At 41.1% G+C, this 16,602-nt stretch overlaps 1 long non-coding RNA gene across 1 annotated transcript in view; it reads left to right on the top strand.

The window, feature by feature from the left end:
• Positions 1-3,802: 3,802 nt before the first annotated feature.
• Positions 3,803-16,602, top strand: part of LOC129783103 (uncharacterized) — a 33,970-nt gene continuing 21,170 nt past the window's right edge. Inside the window, exons 1-2 of the long non-coding RNA XR_008745085.1 lie at positions 3,803-3,855; positions 4,970-5,111. This is a non-coding gene — a long non-coding RNA (uncharacterized LOC129783103). The remainder of the gene's footprint in view (positions 3,856-4,969; positions 5,112-16,602) is intronic.

Here is a 16,602-nt window from a genome sequence, read left to right as displayed (position 1 = left end):
CATGTAAAAGCCTAGAAGAGAGGGAAGAAAAAAGTAAAGCCTCTCCTGTTGTAACTATGATTCAGTGTAGAAAGAGATGTGAGCTTTGTAATCTTGATTTAAACAGGGGGTTAAACATGATTTCATAGCTTAAGGATGGAGGCACTTACCTACTGGGGGAAGAAGAAGGGGAGGCAACCTGGATTCTGGCCCCTGCTTCAAGCACTATTTATGTATGTTACTCAATTACAAATGCAAAATGTGTAGGCAGCCCCTGGGGCAAGTACGCAGGACTTCCTCTTTAAAAGGAGTACATATTAAGGTTGCAAATTATCCTTTCTCAATGAATCTTGCTTCCTTCCCAATACAGAAATATGCCTTCAGCAGGCATAACAGACAGTTCTCCAGATTGAGCTTCACCTTGAGCTGGTGGTGGATGCACTCTTGGGAGATATGGGAATGATCTCAGGAAGAGACTGGCAATGAACCTGCATCTCCCACTTCATGAGCAAGTGTCTTATCTACAAGTATGATATTATGTAAAATGTTGGCAGTAATGCTGACACAACCTCTGGACATGTTTCTGTGAGAAAGTCTTTGGGACTGTTGTGCTTCATGACAGGGCTAGTGCATGTCAAGCATCCTCAGAAGATTCCTATCTCATGAAGTCACTCAGGAGATGCTTCACCTGTGCATCACAGGCAGGTGCAAGGTAAGTTTCAAGATTTTCATTAGTACAGAAATAGCAGTAGCTATGGGAAATGCAGTAGCAGAACTTTTAGATAAAATTTTTTCAGCAGAAATCTGATGTAGATTTTTGTGGATGTTTTGTGTACATGTACATGCATAAATATAGTTTCCTGGCATTTTTGTTGCTTTTTTGAATTTGGCTGTCAGTGACTTTCTCAAAGTTATTTTGTGAACTCACATAAAAATAGAACCCAGAAATCCTGCTCTGCTACAGTCTCTCTGTAAGACATGTATATACAATTACAGTCTTTTAATGCCATTGCTTTGCTGGAAATGAAGAAGCTGGCACCTGTCTGATTTTGAGAAGAATCTTCTTTGATACTCTCCACATCTATTAAACATTTTGTATCTATGTCATTGACATGTATTTATTAGTTCCTCAAGAGATTTTCCAATAGGTTCTTTTTCCATCCCTCTGTTTTCCCAGCCCCTATTCTTTTTTATTCTGGGTTCTGTTGCCCTCAGGAGACTAAAATCCTGCACCCTTTGCTCTTCTCATCATGCACTTCCTTCCAAAGAGACTACATCTCTGAACAAAGCAACAGGAGGAGGAATGGCAAGAGTTTTTTGTATTATTTTGAAAATAATATTATAAATGCACACCTGTAGTTTTTATGTATTCATAGAAGAATAAATTATATTTGCTTTGGATAATGCTAAAAAATCCATAACAAATTAGAGTTTGCTCTATAGCAGGAACAGCCTTAATATATGATCGTTATTTAAATATGTCCTCATTTCAGCTGGGATAGAGTGAATTCTCTTAGTAGCTGGTACAATGCTTCTGTTTTGGTTTTAGTATGAGAATAATGCTGATAACACACTGATGTTTTAGTTGTTACTAAGTAGTGCTTACTCTAAATCAAAAACTTTTCAAGTTTCTCATGCTCTGCCAGTGAGGAGGAGCACAAGAAGATAGGGAGGGCACACTGCCAGGACAGCTGACCTGAACTAGCCAAAGGGATATTCCATACCATAGAACATTATGCTGAGTGGAGGGTATGGGGATGGTTGGCTTGGGCCTGCCAATCACTGCTCAGGGACTGGCTGGGCATCAGTCAGCAGGTGGTAACTGTATTGTGCATCACTTGTTGTGCTTTTCCTCTTAGATTTTATTCCTCTCTCCCACTCTCTCCTTTATTATTATTATTATTGTTGTTGTTGTTGCTATTGTTATTACTTATTTTAATTATTAAATTGTTCTTATCTCAACCCACAAGTTTTACCTTTTTCCTGATTCTTCCCCCCATCCCTCAGGGAAGAGGGGAGTGAGCGAGTGGCTGCGTGGTACTTAGTTGCCAGCTGGGGTTAAACCATGACAGTCCTTTTTGGTGCCTCATTAACCACCACCCTTCTTCCCATCCTTTGATATAATACACAGATATTATTCCCTTACTCCATGGACCACCCCTGTAAAAATGTCTATAAATGTCCACAAATGTCCACAAAATGTCCATTGAGTTCATTTAGTCCATGAACACGATCTCTTTTGGTGGTCACTCAGGAGAAGAGAGGTTGTGTGTTGTATGGGGTTATTGGACATCAAAGCCAGCTCAGGTCGGGTCACTGCTGCACTTGCACTGCTTCTTGTAAGGCTTGTCCTCCAATGGTTCAGGTGGTTGTTGCTATAGTCATTCCTATAACATGAAACTCAAATCATGGGTTACAACAATTTAAAAGTATATCCACTATAATCTCCACCCCTGGTCCCTTCGGACCAGCCCGTAGGGTTTAACATTCCAATGAACTCCCCTTGCCCCTGCTCTGGCTTGGACTTATCCACAGACTGCAGTCCCTTAGGGTTGTACCTGCTCCAAGTGGAGCCTCAGCTATGAACCACAGTCTCTCCAGGGGTATCCCTGCTGCGGCATAGACTCATCCACAGCCACAGTCACTTTGAGGTGCACCTGTTCCAACATGGCCTTATCCATGCATGGGACATGACTGTAGACCTGCTCCAGCATGGCCTTACCCACAGCCACAGTCTCTTCAGAACTGAATCAGCTCCAGCATGGCCTTATCCCTGGCTGCAGTCCCTTCAGGGGCGTACCTGCTCTGTCATGGGCTTATCCATGGCCACACACTTTGGGGTGCTCCAGCATGACCTCACACACAGCCACTGATGCTTCAAGGTGTACCTACCGCAGCATGGACCTGTCCTTGGGCCACAATCCCTTCAGAGGCATACCTGCTGCAGCACAGACATAACCATGGTCACAGACACTCCGAGATACACCTGCTCAGGCATGGGCTTATTCATGGCCACAGGGACTTTGGGGTGTCCTGCTCCCACGTGGACTCATCCACAGGTCACAGTCCCTTTGACTCAAGCTCACACTGGAGTTCCAGCCTGTCCAGTACAGCAGCACAGAAACAGCAGCCATGCCCTGGCCACCTGCCAGCCCAGGCACATCACCACTGCTGTTATCAAAATGCTCCCAGGCACAGCACAGTGAGATGATAAGCAGTACAGCAAGCAGTGAAAGCAAAAAGTAGTCACTAACGAGCACTAGACTAATGTACAGTAAGGCAAGCAAGCCCCATGGCAAGCACAGAAACCTGCCCCTTAATAGCTAAACAGCTATAACAGCTATAAATTGGATCTAGCACATTCTAATCATATCTGTTGTTATCTGGAACCCTTCGAGCCTCATGTTTGGCACCAAAAAGGACTGTCGTGATTTAACCCCAGCCAGCAACTAAGCACCATGCATCTGCTCGCTCACTCCCCCCACAGTGGGATAGGGAAGAGAATCAGAAAAGTGAGAAAACTCAAGGTTTGAGATAAGAACAATTTAGTCAGTAAAGCAAAAGCCTCACACACAAGCAAAGCAAAATGAGGAATTAATTCACTGCTTTCCATCGGCAGGCAGGTGTTCAGCCATCTCCAGGGAAGCAGGGCTCCATCATGCATAATAGTTACTTGGAAAGACAAACGCCATCACTCCAAATGTCCCCTCTTCCTTCTTCTTCCCCCAGTTTTTTATTGCTGAGCATGACATATGGTCTCGAATATCCCTTTGGCCAGTTGGGGTCAGCTGTCCTGGCTGTGTCCCCTCCAAGTTCTTGTCTACCCCCTACTTGCTCATGGGGTGGTGTGAGAAGCAGAAAAGGCCTTGACTCTGTGTAAAGTACTACTCAATAATAACAAAAACATCCCTGTATTATCATCAGTGTTTTCAGCACAAATTCGAAAGCTAGTCCCATACAAGCTAATATAGAAAAAATTAACTCTATCCCGATCAAAACCAGCACAACAGGCTGTCCTGGCTGTTTTTTAAATGAAGAAACAGAAACCTCTGGATGCCTAAGTACAGGAAGGTGGTTTACAACTCTGAAACCATCTTGCACAAACTTCTAAAACCAGAAGATAAATACATTTTCTGAAATATCTTTCTTTTCTGTGTTTTCTATCATCTGGCATACATATTCCCCTTTAAATCATATTTCTGAAACTCCTAGTTCTCTGTAGTGTGTACTGAATCCCAGGCCTGTGAGCTCCATTCACAAATGCAGGCATTTAAAAGTCAGGCACAGTAACACAGAGTGGAGCAACTATGCTTGAACACAGAAACCTGTATTCTGGCACATAAGTAAAATCAGATTAATTCCAAGGAATCCAGCTTGAGGCATTTGAACAATAAGACAAAATGTCCTGGTTCCCAAATGTATTTATCTGTGCAATAAATGCAAGTGAGTATATATAATTTTGATCACACTCGAATGCATTCGTGATATCTGTTCATATGACAGACTTAAAAACAATATAAGGGACCTCTTTTGCACCTTTGACCTCTTTGTTTGCTTTCTGCCTGCTAATATACCTCAGCTAAAGCTACATTCCAAGCCCCTCAGTAAATTTCAAACAGCTGCCATTTCTTTTTTTTTTTATGACATAAAATTTTTTCCTTCTTTCCCTCCAAATGGGAATCAGGTGAAATTAAATTTCAGTATGCAGTGCTGTTCTCTAGGCAGTGACATTTTACTATACAATGAATCACCAGCACAGAAACATCTGTATCATCCCTTTGAAGAACTAGGTTTGCATGCTTTCTGGTGAAGCATAACATTTGTACATACGCCAAGGGGTTCACAAGGTATCAGATTTTAAATTCATAACTCCCTAAAGATAAAGCAATTACATTTTTTGTTTATTATTTCTTTAATTCCAAGCCTGCCTGACCCATATGAAAAATAGTACCCACATGTTAACTCTCCAAAATACATTTTTTTCTGATAGACATGAATACATAATGGACCTTAGTGGCTGGATTTTGCTGACACTCACTTGGGATTACCTGTATAATTCACAGCTTCATTACTCCTAAACAACATGGCCAATGAAATTATCACACAGTAGAGAAATATGGCATGAAAACAAGGTAAGAGCCATAATGTTCAGCTCACAGACTGATTTGGAGTTAAAACCATACATATGGCTTATTTTCCTGAATTTTATAGGCACATTCTTTTGATCTCTTAATCTTTAAATGGATTTGTTCAAATTCACCATGGGATTGAAGAGCACTAATGTGTCAGAAAACTGAGAAGGAAGGAACTTTGGACTTTGATAACAGCTAATCAGACCTACTAGATGCAGTTAGAGGATAATGAGTTTACTTTCCAGATCTTGCTTCTGACACACAATAACTGTGAACTCTATTATGTGCAAATAATAAATCTAAGCAGCACCTCCAATATATGAATGAGAAAAAAAAGAGGCTCATATTTTCAGAAGTGTTAGCATATATTTGTCAACACCAGACATAGCTAAATAGTACAAAGACAGACTACAAGACAATGGTAACACATACCCAAAGCAGTATGTGAGTTTGCAAGTAGATACATGGTTTTGAGAATCTGACTCATGTTTAATAGGTAAGACTTTCAGGGATGACAGACTGCGCAAGGTCTTGGGTAGACTGGATGGGTTTGTTTTGCTGATAACATACTGGCTGGTATGTTAATTTTTTCAATGTGTTATAGAGCAGTTCCCAAGTTAGGGTCATGACCCCACTTGGGGCCACAAGCCTGGAAGTGAAAATGAAAGTGGGGTTCTGACCCTGGAAGTAGGGTTGCTAAGGGAAAACTTTGGGAAGCACTGATGTTGTGCTACTGGGTGAGACACCTACATGGATGGTGAGTTTAATCACTGCCAAGGGATAAAGTTTTTAACAGTGCCTGTATTTCTCAGAGACTGAAGTCTCATTTCTGACTGATTTACTGTCAGATATCAAAGATATCAAGGTCTCTGGTACATAAAGAGAGATTTGAGGTTTAAATTCAGGATTGCGCATACTACATATTGAAAAGTTGGCCATTTCAGCGAAGTCTCCGAGGTGTGCTACTCTGGCAGAGGTGCTCCGGAGTGGAGGATTATTGCGCCAAGGGACCGCGGGGAGCTTTCTGTGAACTGAACTGAGGGCAGAGAGAGAGAGAAGGTGCCTCTGCCTCTGCCTCTGCCCCCCTCCCCACCCCACCCCCCCGCCCCCGCCCCAAGAGGAAAGCATTGAGACCCTGAGCGGCAGCTCTGACTCAGCATAGGTGGGCCAGGAGTGAAGGCAGCCAAACCCCCACAAATACAAAAGCAGCCCCCAGGGAGCCAGAACGACCAGGAGTGTGGTACAGCAGTTCGTTCAGGGAGGGTGCCGCCCCCCTAAGGGCTTAAAGAGGCAAGCTCCAGTAATGGTCATCGCCCTCCCTCGTTAGCTTGTCCAGTACTGGTTAATAACCTTGGTGCACAATGGGAGCCGCATGATTGGAAAATATTGCAACAGGCAAAGCAAACGATCACTACTCATGGTCTGCGTTCAGAGGCTGCATGACAGATCATCCAGTTTATTTTCACAGCAGACGTTCTTTCACCTGCTGATTGTGCTGGACTTGCTTCCCTGTTATTGACTCCTTCTCAATATCTATTGTTTGAGAGGGAGTGGAAGAGACTAGCCGTAGAGGAAGCAAACAGACATCACGATCCAAATATAGGAGATCCACTTTATGGTGTACAGGCAGATATGTTAACTGGGCAGGGACTTTACTACACAGGTTCAATTGCAGTATCCTATACAAATGCATCAACTTGCTCAAACTCTAGCACATCGAGCCCTTTTGTCTGTGCCAGACAAGAAGAAACCTGCTTCCTATACCACTGTTCGTCAGGGGACAACGGAGCCCTATGGACAATTTGTAGACAGTTTGTCTGCAGCATTAAGGACAATTCTGATTTACCTTTGGACCTGCAGGAACATTTGTTCCGCACCCTCGCCTTTGAAGCGGCTAACCCAAGAACAAGGGCGGTCTTAGCAACACTACCCCAAGGAAGTCCCGTAGATGAAATGTTACTTAGAGCTACTCGAGCCGAACAAAATAACCAAGCGGCTGCCTTTACTGCTGCGATGAGGGAGCAAGGGCATATAATCGCAGCAGCCTTAACAAATCATATAGGTGGACATCGAAGGGGGAACAATGGTATATCAGGATTTGGTATTTGTTATCGATGTGGTGAACCTGGACACATGAGGTGTACTCGTTCAAAGACTGTTTGGTGTCACAAATGTAACTTAGATACACATGCTACTGTTGCTTGTAGATATAACAGGTCAGGAAACATGCAGCACAGCATGGCGGGTCTACGCACAAAGACGCAAGCACAGGCCCCAACAACGCAGATGAGAAATGTGGATTTTTATACCAGCGCGTCCCACCCACCCGGGTAAGTCTCAGAGTGGATGTGGCAACCGCAGTAGAAGTAGCTTTGAATAATAAAGAAGTGACTTTAATTCCAACTGAAGTAAAAGGACCTTTGTGTAACGTGAATTCTCCAGTTGGAGGACTTTTATTAGGGAGATCTTCAACAGGAAAGCAAGGAGTAATTGTTTTACCTGGGATAATTGATGCAGATTTTACGGGACACGTACAAGTTATGGCCTATGCATTACAACCTCCTGATACTATTCCAAAAGGAAGTAAAATTGCTCAAATACTTCCCTATGACAGCCTTGTTGCGCATTGACAATCATATGAGCAACTCGGACAACAATGACAGCCATCTAAGATGGGAGGAGAAGACGATTTTGGATTTACCAGACCTGAGGTGTGTTTCACATTAGACCTCAATCACAGACCATATCAGAAGATTCAATTGAAGAAAGGCAGTCAACAAATTACTCTGGAACCTCTATTAGACTCTGGGGCAGATGTCACCATCATTAATCAACATCTATGGCCCCAGAATTGGGAACTGCAAGCTCCAATCACCCAAGTGGTAGGAGTAGGAGGTGCGAAAGTCCCAAAACAGAGTAAAGACTTGATTACATTGCAGTTTGAAGACAGCCGGGCTATTGTAATTCAGCCATACGTTATGAACTCCCACCCACATTATCTGGGTTGATTGGACAGGATGTTTTGTCGCAATTGGGACTAGTTGTGACAACTGACCAGCATTTTGCTGGTCATATTCGACCTTCTACAAGTCCATGGAATATTCCTATTTTTGTGATAACAAAGAAAACTGGGAAATGGTGACTCTTACATGATTTACGTGAAGTTAATGATCAGATTTTAGCAATGGGAGCATTGCAACCTGGTCTTCCAACTCCTATGATGATCCCTCAGAATTGGCAAATTGTCGTGGTAGATTTGAAAGACTGTTTCTTCACAATTCCCTTACATCCTGACGACACACAAATATTTGCATTCACTCTGCCATCAATAAACTGTGCCGCTCCAGCCAAAGGTATGAATGGGTTGTCTTACCACAAGGAATGAAGAGCTCTGACACATTGTAGGAGACTTTTGTAGATTGGGCACTTGTTCCGGTACGACAACGTTGGCCTCACATTCTGATCTATCATTATATGGATGATATTTTATTGCCTTCTGAACAAGGGATTTCAGATGATCAGCAGAAATGGCTTGGTGACCACCTTCTATCATGTGGTTTGATTGTGGCGCCTGAGAAGGTTCAACATTCGGCCCCATGGAAATATTTGGGCTGGCTCATCTCGGATGCTCAAATACAACCACAGAAGGTGACCCTTACTACACAAATAACTAATCTGCATGATGCTCAAAGGCTTCTAGGAGACCTACAGTGGGTTCGTAACATAGTTGGCCTCACTAACGATGATTTGCAACCGTTCCGATCCTGGTTGCATGGCACCAAAGCCAACAGTCCTTGAACTTGTTCACCAGAGCAGCGGGCTGCCCTAGAAGTTGTGTCCCGCAAGATTCGGACTGGCTGGTGTGGTCGCCGAATGGCGAATCATCCGTTATCTTATTTGGTTTGTAATGTTGCCACTTCACCTTTTGCCCTTATTTTGCAATGGCAAAAGAAAAAGGGGGAAAATACGGCGATCATTTTAGAGTGGTTGTTTTTGCCATTGCAACCCAGACATTGTATTTTAAGTCGTCCTGAAGCAGTAGCGGCCTTGGTGAGAAAAGGAAGAGACAGGATTGTTGAAATTGATGGGACTGAACCGGCAGATATCAGTATTCCAGTCTGTGGTGATGATTATGAGTGGCTCCTGAGACATTTAACAGTCATACAGGAAGCCTTGATGGGCTATACAGGTGTTGTACACAACAACCGGCCAAAAGGACCTCTCTGGAAGATGTTAGAACATTACCAGTGGATTGCGAGACCGTTATGCTCAAAAAGACCAGTTGAAGGGCCAACGGTGTTCACGGATGCAGGACGAAAGATTAAGAAGGCTGCGTGTGTTTCGCAATCCGATAATCAGTGGCAGAAACATGTGATAACTGGTGAACGACAGGACAGCCTTCAAACCTTAGAACTGAAAGCAGCGTGTTGGGCATTGGGAAGCTGGAACGACACCCCTGTAAACATAGTATCAGACTCATTGTACGTAGTTGGTGTAGTACAGCGCATTGAAGATGCCTTGCTGAGAGAGACAAAGAACCAACATCTTGGTGAAATGTTTCTACAGCTGCGTAGTACTCTTTGACAGAGAAAACATGAATTTTGTATTATGCATATTAGAAGTCATCAGTGGACCATTGGGTTGGGCAAAGGTAATGCTAGAGCTGATGAAGCAGTCAGCTGTCCAGTAATAACTCCTCCAACAAATAAGTTTGAAGAAGCTCACAACAGCCACGAGATGTTTCATCAGAATGCAAAGTCTTTACATTGACAGTATCAAATACCCATAGCAGATGCAAAGGGTATTGTCCACTCCTGTCCTCAGTGTAGTCATCATGGACCTGGTTTAGGGGTGGGCACTAACCCAAAAGGTCTGAAGGCACTTCAGGTTTGGCAAATGGATGTAACACATGTACCTGACTTTGGAAAGCTTAAGTATGTGCGTGCATGTCACAATTGACACCTATTCTCATTTTATATGGGCCACTGCACAAATCGGTGAAAAGGCATTACATGTGGAGAGATACTCAATGTCTTGTTTTGCTGTCATGGGAGTACCTGTAGAAATAAAGACAGACAATGGTCCAGAGTATAGTAGTCAACGAGTCTCTAGGTTTATGACAACTTGGGGAATTAAACACGTTAAAGGGATTCCTCACTCCCCAACGGGGCAAGCAGTTGTTGAAAGGGCAAACCGTACCCTGAAGGATTATCTTCAGAGACAGAAAGTATCGCAGGACATAGACGTAACTAAACGGTTGACTAAGGTGTTGTTTACCTTAAACTATCTCTCCCTTAGGGAGGGTAGAGAGGGACCACCTGTTGTTATACATCACCAAACAGCGCGAGGGAACCAAACAACTACAGTTCCTGGTTTGAATGTTCTGTATAAAAATATGGCTTCAGGTGTATGGGAAGGACGTAATCCCGTGTTATTTAATGGTAGAGGTTATTTTTGTATCTCCACAGATAAAGGACCGATATGGGTCCCTAGTAAGTTTGTGCGACCTGTATGTCAAGATCAGAAGACGGAAGAGAAGACTCAGAGAGAGAGCAGACAGAATAAACTGTCTATCTTGTAAGGGATGTAACCCACGGGTATTATGCCAATGTATGCTATTTGGGGTAAAGCGGTTCTGTAAGCCAAAGCTTAAATGTAAATGGTGTAAAGAGTGCACGTGTTTGATTAGTAACCAGGCATGAAGCAAGAGAAAACATATGACTAGTGTAATACCATGCTGACTGGAGACAGTACACATCATCAGAATCTGTGAAAGCACAGATTTGTGGGATGGAATGTAAAAAAAAAAAAAAAAAAAAAAAAAAAAGAGAAAAAAATAATTGTGGAAATTGTAGGACTAAACATGTTTGAGTGGTGGACTTGGTTTACGGTCTTGATGAATTTTTTACCCATGGGCCAAAGTATTTTTGACATCTTGCCTAGGACAAACATGTGGGTGACAAGGGCAAATATCAAGGGAGTAACAGACTTTTTTTTAAGTCTGCAACAGGCAGACAACCTCTTTAGAACCTGTTTAATTGGTATTCCCCTGCAAGGGAATGAAACAAATTTTGATGGTTTTTTGGAATGTTAAAACAGTGGATCTGACTTCCAATCAGAATGGTACATGTATGAGTCCAAATGGGCAATATGTTTGGTCTTCTATGTGTAATGCAGCGTGGCAGAAGACGGTTATTGAGCATTTAAATCGGCCACATCATTTATCTTTGCAGGAGTTAGACCTATTGGCTAGCGTTGTACCTGTTGTATATGTTAATGTTACTGCGACTGATATGGCAGACTGTACCCACATGTCATCACCACTTCAACCCGTGAATGGCACTGGAGTAATTTGGTTTGGTGACCCGTGGCGGTTATGGCTAACACGTCAAGGTGAACGGGGGTTTTATACAGGGTTTCAAAATCTAACCGGCTCACCTATTTGGGGTGAACTGAAAGCTGGGGGTTTCCATATAGATGTATCAGGGGGTTATCAGTTGCCACCGGGAATCTTTCTAATATGTGGGGACAGAGCGTGGCCAGGGATTCCTTTGTATCCTGTCGGTGGACCATGTTATTTAGGGCGTTTGACTTTGTTTGCTCCACATATGAAAGACTTATTGAAAATGACTCAACAATGTCATAGATCACGGAGGGCACTGCGCACCTTTGATGAAACATGTAATGACCGAGTCGATCTGCAGTCTGTAACAACAAATGTCCTAGCCTCCATATTTATGCCGGGGACAATGGCTGCATTAAATGCTAAGAATATACGAAGGTTAGCGTGCTGGGGAGAGAAACAATTGAATCTTACGTCACAGATTTTAAGTTCGCTATTGCTTGATGTAGATAGTGTTAGGCATGCTACGTTACAAAATAGAGCTGCAATAGATTTTTTGGTATTAGCAGATGGACACGGTTGTGAGGATTTTGAAGGGATGTGTTGTATGAACCTTTCCGATCATTCCATATCGATGCACAAGAAGTTCACATATTTCTTTCTTCCTTTCCCTCTGGATCTTATTCTCCCCCTTCCCCCCTCCCCCCCCTTTTTTTCATTATAACTGTTATTGTCATCATTGTTGTTACTGTTCTTTCATTCTTATTCTATTTCAATTATTAAATTGTTCTTATCTCTGCCCTCAGGTTTTACATTCCTTTCCAATTCTCCTCCTCATCCCTCTGGGTGAGGAGGGAGTGAGTGAGCAGCTGTGTGGTACTTAATTGCCAGATAGGGTTAAACCACGACAAACCAAGATGTAGTTTTCCAGTAACACTTTAAAGGATTCTTTTTTGTATTATAGTTCAATAGTTTACAGTTGAAATATTTGAGGGTATTAAATAAGAAAGAACTTGCTTTAATTTATATGTCATGTTTTATAGACCTTGATATTAGCTTAATTATTAGAATTAGTATTACTTAAATCCGTAAGACCAGTCAAATAGAAAGGCTAAATCAAGAGGAAAGGACCATACTATGCCATAAAACAGTTTGCAAGCACAGAGGAATCTTTAGTCTTTTGATTTGTTTTGTTTAATTTTACATGATTCAAAGGCTCTTGTTCAAAATGTGTAGACTTCCTAAGACAGAGGTGGGTTGTGGAACGTTAGTTTCATTCCTCACAGTTTTGGAATTAAACCTTTGACTTTTGTTTTTATTAATATAAAGAGAGTACAGTTTTTAGTTATTGACTGGTTATATGAATGTCTGAATGTGTATATGTGGGGAGCAATTTGACATTTAGAAAGCACAAAAAGAGCAAATATGTCACCTGTGTATTTTGTCTTTATTCCCTACATAACTTCCCTCTTCCTTTTTAGCATTATTAGGCTTTTTAACTAGATAATATAAATTCAACTGATAGTTGATATGGGCTGTGCAGCAATTCTAATGTTATTTGCCTTTTGGCTAACTTGCCTACAAGAGGTTTCCACTGGTCCACGGGGAATCTGCCATTCTCAGATTGTGATTTGAGGTTAATTTCTAAAATTAGGTCTTCTGGTTTGGAAAGTAGCATGTAATGAAAGTGCTGATCAGCAACTGTAGACGTGGCAGTAATTCAGAGCTCCTCTGTCACCTGACAGCAGCATATTATAAATTATATATTCTATTACTGTAAAAGTAATACACTAGATCTCTTCATGAGTTTTATGATTCCTACTACAAAAATATTTAAGTAATTTAGGGTAATTTTATTCTTAACGTGTTAAGCTGCTCTCTCAAAAGGGTTTCTAGTCTGTTCACTGCTATCTGGGATAGGCCAGTGGCATACTTTGAGTCACATGCATATGGGGGTCTAGAAGCACTGACATGACTTTGTTCAGATGTTTAGTTGCAAATAATGAATGGGTTTATGCCCAAGTTGATCGAGAAACAGTCTGGTATCAGCCTGGGCCTTGCTCAGAACTTTTCCAGGATGTGCAACCCTCACTTGCCACTGTGCTGACTTGAACCTAAGCTAATTCTGTGGATTTTTGCCCAAACTATTCCTCAGCTCAAGCTGTTTTCATTGTGTGTATGCTTGTACCATGCATTTACCCACCTGATAAATGCTCCTACAAGGCATAGCACTCAAAGCATGGTGGAGACACCTGCATAGCTCTGCAGGAATAGGTTGAGCCTCGCCTATGCTTACTGTCTGGCCATCATGGAGCCTTCTGAAGGTCTGTGCTGCTCTTCGTTGTGTGCCTGGTGGCATTAGCTCAAATAAATGGCCAGAGGGCAGCTCAAATGGGCCCTGTTTGGGTCAGGGGCAGTGCAGGCCTGGCACTAAGTCAGAGCTAACCTTCCTCATTACTTGTTGACCCTGTGAAAGCTGTTTTAATGAGGGAAACTGATGGTGGGCAACTACAACTGCATGTTAACAGGGCTGACTTTTGTCCTGGGGACTTAACTGGGGTGCCAGGAGTGGCTATAGTGCTCTGGTCCTACAGTAGTTCTGGAAGGACTACAGCTATGTTTGCATAGTGATATGGTTCAGCTTATAGCATGGCTGTCTGTAGATATGTCAATAGCATTTCCTTATCTATAGGATAATTAAAGTAGAACCTAAAGCAGGGGTCCTCAAACTTTTTAACCAGGGGGCCAGCACGGATGAAGGGGCAGGCAGTCATCTGCGGCTGCTTGGTTTCCCCCCCCAACCCCCGGCAGGGGGGTTCTGTAAATACCGGGGGCTGGATTGAGGACCCTGGGGGGCCGTAGTTTGAGGACCCCTGACCTAAAGTAACTAAAATTCAACTGTTTCCTACTTAACAAAGTATTTACTACTTGGAAATTTAACTAATTGAATATTTTTAAAGGCAGCTGAACTTAATATTTAGCTTTGAAGATACACACTGTTACAAGCCACAAGTCAAATGCTAAAAGTTATTTTCTTGTTTATTCAGTGCATTTAGATGACCAGTGCTTCTTTTTATAATGCAGATTTGCCTAACAAAATCACAATCAGTTCCTGCCCTGTTTTCCAAACCCACACCTGGAATATATATATATATATATTTAAATATGAACCTTTTAGCAAGCAGAATAAGTGTTTATATATTTCTATTTCAATTTTGATCTTTTTTGCCACTTAATACAGAAATTTCAGTAGTTTAGATTAAATAAATTAGTATTCCTTTCATCTATTCAGAAACATAATTTAATGTGTTTATAATTTAACATAATTTTGTAGGCAAAGGAAAAATTATGATGTGCCAGTATTGTCTGAGAATGTAATTATTTATAAATGAGCAACTTGCTTCTCCTCCAAACCACAAAGTTACTAATGCAGTTTATCCTACAAAATAGAACTACATGGTCTCCATAGGCAGTGTTTGGCATTATATTCCATATTTTGTTTATGTTGGGATGTTGTAAGAATAGTAAATGTATCCTGGTAAAAATAAAATACCATTGACTCTGATAAGTCATTGTCACTTTAATTACAATAGTAAGTCTACTACCAAGGAAGTACTATCCCACTGTATTTAAGTTCATCTCACAAGTTCAACTTTACAAGCTGTCTTTATAAAAATACATAATATTGTGGCTGAATACTGTAATAATCTGTACTGTATGTGACGTGATATAACAGGCAGTCATTAATGTCTGTGTTTTATATGAAAGCACATTATACTAATTTGGTTTTAGCCTACTTAATTGTAGCATGTGGCTAGGTTGGATGCTGTGGAAGTTCTAAGCTGGCAGTTTTTCCATGTTCTTTTTGATCAGAAAGTCAATGTTTTTATGGTGGCTGTACACTGTGAAGCTTATATTATTCCTGATAAATGCCAACATATTAAAAAAAGTTGGGTTTCTAAGAATGAATGTCTATTCAATGTATTGAAATGTTCAGTAAAGCTTCTGCATATATGTATATGCACACTTACTTGTGCTCTGGTTATTCAGTATCAGAATACTTAAAACTCCATTTAGACTTCTTAATAAGTGCCTTCATTTTTCATGAGGCTCATGAGATTTTCTTCAAGACTTTGTTTCATCTCTATGTTGTGATCCAATTACCTGTGCTGATATCTGTTTTTTAACATATCTCCAACAGTTGACCAAAAGGGGGTGCTAATAGATCAAAGTCAGATGTGTTGCATAAAGAGGTTAAGAAGCCTTTTTTTGTGCAATGAATTATTAAAAAAATCTCATTACTAAATTAGATCAGGTAAATACACAACACTCAGGTGTGAAAACCTGTAATATGCCAATAACAGCATTGCTCTTTATGGAAGGCAAGTTCATGCCTTGTAAATATGGCTGCTTTTCACCTTCCACTAAGCTTGTGGGGGATTCTTTGTAACATTTCCAGAGGCTCTGTAGCAGGCATTCTTTTCTGTAAGACTTCAATGTATTTTCCCAATTATGCGGTTAAACAAAAAAAAAAACCATATAGGTGTTAAGCATAGGTTGAATTTTAGAGATTGAATACAGATATCCAAAATTGCTAAGATAAATGTTTACATCAGATACCTTCATTTCTTCATCCAGACTACTACTACTACAACTACATACAAACTACTCTAGCAGAAAAATTTTGCCATTTCAAATAGGAACAGATGTGTCTGTCCGCATCGCAAAGTTGGGTCATTCTATAAACTTTGTGCTTCAAGTTTGTTTTTCTTTATGGGGAGATTTTTTTGTAGTTATTGGCAAATGGAAAGTAATCCAGTAGAGTGTCATCTGCGTTATAGATTTGTGGGAATCTGCATTTGAAATATTACTGAACTGAACTTTGTTCCAGTTGCTTAGTTTTATAAGATTCTTGTGGCTTGCTTTATAGTCAATAATTTCAAATTCCTTTCTAGTATAGGTTTTAACTCCTAAAAGCTTTACCGTGCTAATATTGTTTGAAAATTGAATGCTTGTTTAGTTAATGTGTTGAATCCAGTGCAACTAATCTGATCTTAATTAGAATTATGAGTTACTATGTTTCCAAATGATCAAGTTAATATCTTCAAATGCATTCTCACCAGAATCTGCAAAAATTGGAGAGGGATT

The sequence above is a fragment of the Falco peregrinus genome, chromosome W (assembly GCF_023634155.1).
Source record: "Falco peregrinus isolate bFalPer1 chromosome W, bFalPer1.pri, whole genome shotgun sequence".
Taxonomy (NCBI): domain Eukaryota; kingdom Metazoa; phylum Chordata; class Aves; order Falconiformes; family Falconidae; genus Falco; species Falco peregrinus.
This window is presented reverse-complemented; position numbering and strand designations above follow the sequence as displayed.